The sequence below is a fragment of the Pelobates fuscus genome, chromosome 5, assembly GCF_036172605.1.
Source record: "Pelobates fuscus isolate aPelFus1 chromosome 5, aPelFus1.pri, whole genome shotgun sequence".
Lineage (NCBI taxonomy): Eukaryota > Metazoa > Chordata > Amphibia > Anura > Pelobatidae > Pelobates > Pelobates fuscus.
Window position 1 is genome coordinate 302,066,945 of NC_086321.1, and position 9,355 is coordinate 302,076,299.

The following is a 9,355-nucleotide window of genomic DNA, read 5'->3' on the forward strand; positions in this document are numbered from 1 at the left end:
TCCACCATGAATATTATAATAGCCCCCCACCCACTGACTATGGGTTGGAGGTAGGGGGGACATAAGTATGTCCCCATGGCCTTGTTTGCCATGTAGAAACTGAGGCCATGGCCTTCTGCACCAAGTTGGAAAGGAGCGGCACAGCCGCTGGGGAGATTTTACATTTCTCCTCATTGTCCAGCTCCAGCAACCGTGGGTGCAGACAAGCATTATCTCAAACCGGACCGTCAGGGATCAGGATTCCCCCCTCCCTGGACCATGGGTTTAATTTTTTAAAATTTGAATACAGCACAAGACCACACAAGCAGTATCTCTTCTCATAAACATTATAAATATATATATACACACACACACACACACACACATATCATACACACTGCTCAAAAAACTAAAGGTAACACAAAAATAACACATCCTAGATCTGAATTAATTAAATATTCTTCAGAAATACTTTGTTCTTTACACAGTTGAATGTGCTGACAACAAAATCACACAAAAATAAAAAAATGGAAATCAAATTTTTCAACCCACGGAGGTCTGGATTTGGAGTCACACTCAAAATTAAAGTGGAAAAACACACTACAGGCTAATCCAACTTTGATGTAATATCCTTAAAACAAGTCAAAATGAGGCTCAGTAGTGTGTGTCGCCTCCACGTGCCTGTATGACCTCCCTACAACGCCTGTGCATGCTCCTGATGAGGTGGCGGATGGTCTCCTGAGACCAGGACTAAAGTATCTGCCAACTCCTGGACAGTCTGTGGTGCAACGTGACGTTGGTGGATGGAGCGAGACATGATGTCCAAGATGTGCTCAATTGGATTCAGGTCTGGGGAACGGGCGGGCCAGTCCATAGCAGACACATGCACATTTGTGGCCTGCTGCAGGGCTCTGGCAGTGCTACTCCTGTTCCTCCTTGCACAAAGACGGATTTAGTGGTCCTGCTGCTGGGTTGTTGCCCTCCTACGGCCTCCTCCACGTCTCCTGATGTACTGGCCTGTCTCCTGGTAGCACCTCCATGCTCTGGACACTACACTGACAGACACAGCAAACCTTCTTGCAACAGCTCACATTGATGTGCCATCCTGGATGAGCTGCACTACCTGAGCCACTTATGTGGGTTGTAGACTCCGTCTCATGCTACCACTAGAGTGAAAGCACCGCCAGCATTCAAAAGTGACTAAAAAATCAGCCAGGAAGCATAGGAACTGAGAAGTGGTCTGTGGTCACCACCTGCAGAACCACTCCTTTATTGGGTGGCGTCTTGCTAAATATATATAATTTCCACCTGTTGTCTATCCCATTTGCACAACAGCTTGTGAAATTGATTGTCACTCAGTGTTGCTTCCTGTGGACAGTTTGATTTCACAGAAGTGTAATTGACTTGGAGTTACATTGTGTTGTTTAAGTGTTCCCTTTATTTTTTTGAGTAGTGTATATATAAATATATATAAATAAAAGAAATGGGGGGATGCAATAAGGAAACTGGTCACAGGGTAAATCAGGATCTATATGCCCCCCATTTATTTTGTCAACTATCCCCCACCCGATTCCAATGGATGGGGGCCGTGAGATCGAGCATTTCTAGTGAATGGGTAGCAATGAATGCCCAGTCACTAGTTTTAAATGTTTAGGAGATATGACCCCATCTGCTGCATGACAGGGGGGACCATACGTTAAACCTTTATTATTGACCTCATAGGCTTTTTATTTATTTATATTTATTAAACTATTTTAATGTAAAAGAAATTGTGTGGTCAGTTGCATTGCCGAGGGCTATTTAGCTATTTAGCAGTGGGTAGCAAGCACTGTGAGTGTGTAAATAGTACTTAAAATTATTGTTTGTTTGCATGGAGGCAAATTAATTTGTGAACGTGCATCCTCCTGGATGCATTCAGTCCCGAAGTTTATTAAAACCAGTGTTTTGTGAATACTCCGAATTGTAAAAGGGTATTAATTCATGTGATCAAATGATAATTTTATCACTTTATAAATGACCCCTGATTATGTGATGCAATTTTAGACACCAGTTTTAAAGAAGGATATTGAAGAAGTAGAAAAAGTACAGAAACAGCTATAAAATTAATAAAAGTGGTGGAAAACATCAGTAATGAAGAATGGCTAAAAAAACTGCATTTAATTTTTTTTAGAGAAAAGGTGCCTCAGAGAAAATACGATAGCTAGCGGCAGAACTACAGGTGTCACAAAGGTCACAAGTTTGACTGGGCCCCCTGTGTCAAGGGGGCCCATGAGCTAGCCATATGGCCACTCCAAAGCTCCCCAAGTGGTTGCTGGCTATGTGCTTAGGCAGAGTTGACATCTTCTTACAGCAGGTGTCTACTCTCACAAAATGTAGTGTATCAGTGTGAGATGGTGGGCTGTAGCAGGGTAGTGACGCAGCACTGATGTTTGTGCACTTCCAGTACTTCTCCCCCTTTCCCACCTTGGACTGGTGCCAGGAGACAAAATATGAAATCACTCTGGCCCCATCAGTGCTGAAACATGACAAGGATTACACAAGCCCCATACTGGACACCACGTATAAGTTCCACATCAGTTCTCCCAAAGTTAGGGAAGCTGGGTGGGATTAAATACAAGTGAACAAAATATATAAAAATTGTAAATAAAATTAATTTGTGAGAGAATGTGCATGTGTGTGTCAGATTAGTGAGCGCATGTGCCTGTTTGTGTCTGCCAGTGTGTGTCAGTGTATGTGTCTCAAATAAAATGTGTCTGTCTGTCAATGAGTGTATGTTAGTTTATGTGTATCTTAAAGTATGTGTTTGTCAGTGAGTATATGTGCATTGGTTGAACAGCATGTGCGCCAGAGTGCATGCATTTATCAGTGAGAGAGTGTGTGCTTAAAAGCATGAAAATGTTTAATTAAAAAAATTGTTTCACATAATTCATGTGTTTTGTATTATTTTAAAGTATTATACATATACAGTTGTAATCAAAATTATTCAACCCCCATTCAAAATGAAGTTATTTGTCAAAATTTACAGATGTTCAGCTGTTTGCAATAAACAAATGAAACAAAAGCAGCTGAAATGAATGCAAAAGTGATTTCCCCAAATGTGACTGCGATTATGGAGTCAAGAAGGATTTCCCCACCCTAGTTTGTTGCAAAATTGGAAACCTCAAACTGGTGTTTTTTGCCTTCATTTGGATCAACAGCAAAAAAAAAGATGGCAGAAAGTCTGATCTTGACGGATGCTTGTCTCTTTGCAGCCTATGTAACTATGTAACATATTTGAAAAAAGGTCAGAAGAAGCCCAGGAGGCGGGCGAAACGCGTCACGTGTGACATCAGAGAGAGGCGGTTCCAGCGGTCACGTGACCGGAACCAGGAAGTGTCTAAGCTGTATAATTTTCTGTGTGTAAATTCCTGCTTATCTAGTTGTGGGTTTATTGCTGGCTAACCCACTACTTCAAGTAAGAGTTTTTAACCTTTTGTTTAAATAAATACTGTGTGTGATACTATTCAATTTGGGCTCCTGCCTCTCTATTTGTTTATACTGCCTAGATATTACATCTGACTCAGAAGAGTATCCTGTTTTGCTATACTGTGGGTTTATCCCTCTCGATTGGAGCAATTCAAACCCAGAGCCAGGGGTGATAGGGCTCTGGTCCATGTGAGTTGATTCCCAGATATACTTTTAATCTTGCATACCCTGTACATACAGATAGTCTTCACTATATACTGTATATTTTTTCAGCGTACTCAGAGAAGATCCTGACTCCAGTGCAGTTGCTAGCGCACTCCAACTTTCTGGTATCTCTATGTAACATATTTACCTATAGTGCCTTTGCCAAAACCATGTTAACTCCAGAATAAAAGCGCCAAATTCAGGCCAATCTCCCTTTTAAACTCTGACACAAAATTGAATGTGAAATTACTTGCCACCAGGCTCAATACAACATTATACACTTTTATATTCCCTGAATAATTAAACATTGTTCCTGCAAGTAAAGCATCAGATAATATCAGACACATTCTTAATATCATAGCATAAATCAGTCTGGGATGTTAACCAATCCCATCAGCAGGCTAGCCTCTTAATGGCACTGGACACTGAAAAGACTTTTGACCTCCACCATTGGCGATATCTGAATGCTTAAGTTCAAGTTCCACCCTTTTTTCTGAGAGCTGTCATGGCACTATAAGCACTGCGATCAGCTAACATCTTGAGCTTATGCTCCTTGTCTGATAGCTTCAGTATTTCTAATAGAACATGACTGGAATGTTTGCTCTACACATTATTATTATAGTAGCTTTAGAACCATTAGTATATAAGTTCAAATTAAATCTTTAAACGCAGCAGGTGACAGTAGTGCTAATAGGACACAAGCTGGCCTTGTTCGCAGAAGACATCCTGTTATACCTCGCAAACCCACTTATCTTGCTGCCATCTATTCTATTGGGGTTGTTGGCAAGGATGTATTTACCACAAGGTAAACAAGGCCTAGGGCGGCACTTTTATGGGGGCCACAAGGTAAACAAGGCCTAGGGCGGCACTTTTAGGGGGGCGACAAAAAATGCCACCCCAAGCTCCCAGACAAATGCCTTGTTTGCCTCGTGTTCTGGGGCTGTCCACCTTACTGTGAGTGATTGAGTGTAGCTGTCAGTGTGTGTCTGTGAGTGAGTGAAAGTGTGTGTGTGTGTCTTTCAGTGAGAATGGGAGTGTCAGTGTGTGTATGTAATTTTATGTGTATCTGAGAGTGTGTGCCTGTCAGTGAGTGGGTGTATCTGTCAGTGAAAGTGTGTGTTGGTTAAACAGTATGTGCCACTGACTGTATGTTTGTGCCAATGACTGTGTATCTGTCAGTGAGTGTATATCAGTGCATGTAACAATGAGGGCATGTGTCTGTCAGTCAAACATCTGGCCATGACACAATTGTGGGGGCAATTTTAGATTTTGGGGGTGCCTGAATTTAGTCGTGCCTAGGGCAGCACAAATCCAAAATACACCACTGTTTGTTGGACTATAGTAAAGTTTCATACCTTCAAAACAATGTGTGTAAAATGCAGGCACTTCCCATAGGGATAACAAACACACATCATACAACTGCTGAAAGACAACTACTAATTTGACTGGAGAACACATTTATATTTAGGGGTAAAATTGGCTAAATCCAAATAGGCAGTGGTCTGCTTTCATTTTAGCGTCCTACTGCAGAAGAGTAAAAATACACTAGACTCTTAGGGAAGCACACACTCTCTTGAATGGGTAAAATATGTCAAGATGTCAAGACTTTGCACTAAAATGGCAAATGGAATTTAATGTAGAGAAATGCAAAGTTATGCACTTCGGGGTCAAGAATGCACAAACAACTTACACCTTAAATGGTAGTGAATTAGGGGTAACCACACACGAGAATGACTTGGGAATTGTTATAGACAACAAATTAGGCAGCAATATCAATCTGCAGTTGTTAGGCCAGTAAGGTTTTGTCATGCATAAATAGGGGCATAAATTGTCAGGATGAAAATATAATTTTGCCTCTTTATATATCTGTCAAGACAACACCTTGAATATGCTGTGCAATTTTGGGAACCTGTTCTAAAGAAGGATATCATGGCACTAGAAAAAGTGCAAAGACGAGCTACGAAATTGATAAAAGGAATTAAGCATTTTAGTTACAATGGAAGGTTAAAAAATGTAAATCTCTTTAGTTTGGAAAAACGGCGCCTCAGAGGGGATATGATGACATTATACAAATATATTCGGGGCCAGTACAAACCATTATCTGGAAATCTATTCATAAACAGGGCTATACATAGGACACACGGCCACACATTTAGACTGGAAGAAAGGAGATTTTTAATCTAAGCAAAAATATGTATTTTTTACAGTAAGAACTATAAGGATAGGGAATTCTCTGTCTGAAGAGGTGGTTTTTATCAGAGTCCATACATATGTTTAAACAGCAATTTGATAAATTTGTGATTAACACTGTAAATCCCGTGTCATGGATCCAGGAGCTAGTTCACTTAAAAAAGGCTTTGTTAAAATTCAGGATGAAAAAACATAAAATTTGTATATATGGTGTGTATACCTTTAAATCTGTTACGAACAGGATAAAAATTAGGTATACGCCAAATACTTCTAGCAAACAGAAAATTAAAATTAAAATCACCTTCAAGTGTAGGAGACTGTTTCCTATGATGTGAGAAATCAGTGTAACACTGATGCGAGGTGGCACAAAAATATATATATAGGGTGTCTGTATCTTTAAATTTATGATCCTTGAATGAATAGAGTATATATCAAATGATGTACTTTGGAGTACAGATATATATATATATATTATAAGGTAAAAATATAAATGACTGTGTTTCATAAAATTGATATAATTCAATAAAGTCCAATGAATTCCAGATAAAGTTTAAAAATACTTCAAAATTTATTAGAAAAAAGGCGCCTATATCAGGGCATTCAAAGTGGTGAAATAAAAATATATAAAAACTGCATAAAAATGAATAAATATAAGTCAGGGACGTATTGCAAGATTGTTACCAGCACATCTGTGTAGGTTGTTCCGTTTTCATAGTGAGGACCGATTAGGATGGATATAGATAGTATGTTGCTCTCTCTGCCGGCTGTTTGTGAGGTTGGCGTGCGTCCCAGACCTCACTCTGGATGATGCACGCTGTTGGCCGGCGGGTCCCCCAGATCTCGGAACACTCTACGTTGGATGGAAGAATACTGCAGCTGGATTTTTGATCTGCGTCCGTACCCTGCTTGTTTCCTTGTGGTCTAACGCGTTTCGTGGGTGTCAGCCCCACTTCCTCAGAGACGTGATGAGGATTCTTCAGTACACCATGATTTTTATATAGTTCTAATTGGTGTTAATTACATTGATTGTCATTTTGCTTTACCAATTATAACTTTGCATTTCAACTAATGCTTATTAAACATACTGTTAAAATCTGAATTTTAAACGTGAATTTTAAACATGAATTTTAAACATATGTATATGGTGTACACAATTATTTCGACTTTTATGTGCAGCTAATAAACACAAATAGTGGAAAACATTGGAAATATCATAAAGGGTATCAGAAACATCGGAAGTATATTAAAAGTGCATTTGGAGTGCATTGGAAGAAAATATGGTAAAAATGTAATACAATAAAAATACATATATAAAAAAGCATATATAAAAAAGCATCGGAGATTTGTTAAAAATACTAAAAAGAGCATATATATTTAGAAAGTATCTTAATAACGGACCATGTATGGTGAATAATAATAATAATAATAAACTGTATATAATTGAACCCCAAAATTAGAAAGGGTTACATAATCGTGGTATAGAATTCACATAGAATGAATAATAGACAATGCATAATAGATGATACATAAATAGATAGATAAACAGATAGATAAACGGATAGATGAATAATTGCTGTGATATCCTAAAGGGATATACTCGTGTGAAAACAGAGTGCACTAGGTAAGTATATGGACTATATGAAATCTGATACAGTTCTAGTATCGAGAGTGATAGTGCACAGTTATGACTGTATTCAGTTGTTTAGACAGAGCTATGGGATTAGTAGTGGACTGTGTCAAATTGGGTTTGTATGTTAGTGTCGAAAGTGCGCAATCGTTACATTCTATTACTAATTGTAACATACAGTTAGGGCTTGAAATGAAAAATAGGAGAAACTCCAGTATATATATATGTAACTGGAGATGTGATATACATTTTGTTTTAATGCATCTAGATATAGATGAAGGATAGGTTAGGTGTAAAGTGAAATCACAATATATATGTTATATAATATCAATATGGTATCCCATCGAGGTCGTGCTTAATTAAAGAGATAGTGCATTGGTAAGTGCTCAGCTAATGCTGGAGGGTCTAATGTTGAGAAAAGAAAAAGGAGACATGTATAACTGGTAACTGTGCTGTGTGTGAGTGCCAATAGTTAAATATTAATAATTAAGTAAAAATAGATAGCTGGAGTACAAAATAGATGAATAAATGAAATGGGTAAATAAATAGATAGATAAATAAATAAATATATAAATGTAGATATATGTATACACAGATAGATGTGTACTTCTAAGAATATATATATGAGTGTAAATGTGCAGTTCCATCTGCATCCTTTAGATAAGTGGGGAGGTAGATGATAAAAAATAGTTAAAAAATAGGTAAAGGGGGAAGTAAAAGGATTGAGGTTAAAAGTCCGCCATCTCTGTGTCGGGAGACCCATATCTATAGAAAGGCATTCAGTTCATAGTCTATATTCAAGCCTTTGGGTGCTAGGGTCTCTAAGTTGAATATCCACTTGGCCTCGGTTTGGTCGAGATTTCTCTCCATATCCCCACCCCTCCAGTGTACATTTACTTTTTCAATGGGTAAGAATCTTAGGCTTGTGGGATCTCCTCTATGGAATTCTTGGAAGTGTTTGGAGAGGTTGTGTGTCTGTAGACCTCTCTTAATATTGCGTATATGTTCCGATATTCTAGTTTTCAGGGATCTTTTTGTTCGTCCCACATATTGTTTAGGACAGGGGCATGTAATGAGATAGATGACTCCTACTGTGTCACAGCTCATGTTGGTTTGTAGGTTGTGTTCTTCCAAGTTCGTGGTGGATTTGAATTTGGTCATCTCTAAATCTAAGGAGGGATTATTCTTGCATGCTATGCATTTGGTGCATCTTTTGAAGCCTCTAGTTTCTGTTTTGTCATGGGCATCATGAGAGGATTTTAAAGTGGGTGCTAGCATAAGTTGTAGGTTTGGTGCCTTTGTAAAGATGATTCGTGGTTTGGGATCAAGGATGTCGGTGAGTGTAGGATCACTCCTCAGTATGTCCCAATGTCTGTTTAGAATCTTCTCTATCGTACGAGATTGATGGTTGAATTTGGTTATAAAGGCAGGTGCCAGATGTTGTGTGTCTGTAGTCTTGTTCTTGTTTCTTAAAGTGTTTTCTCTTGGAGTTGTTAAAGCTGTCTTTTTGGCCTCTGTCAGTAATGTTGTAGGGTATCCTTTAACCAAAAATCTCTGTTCCATTTCCTCCATTTGTTCTTCACATATTTCCAGTTTGGAACAGTTTTTTCTGATTCTCCTGAACTGGTTATGTGGGATATTTTTCAACCAGGTGTGTTTATGGTGACTGTTAAAAGGAATAAAACTGTTACAGTCTACGGATTTTTTAAAAGTTTTGGTGTGTATGCTTTCTTCTTCAATATAGATGTTTAGATCTAAAAATTCAATCTGTTGTTGGGAGTGGTTAAATGTAAATTCCAAATTATACGGGTTGTTGTTGAGGTAGTTCTTAAATGAGTCCAGAGAATCCAGGTCCCCCTTCCAAATAAAAAAACAGTCATCTATATACCT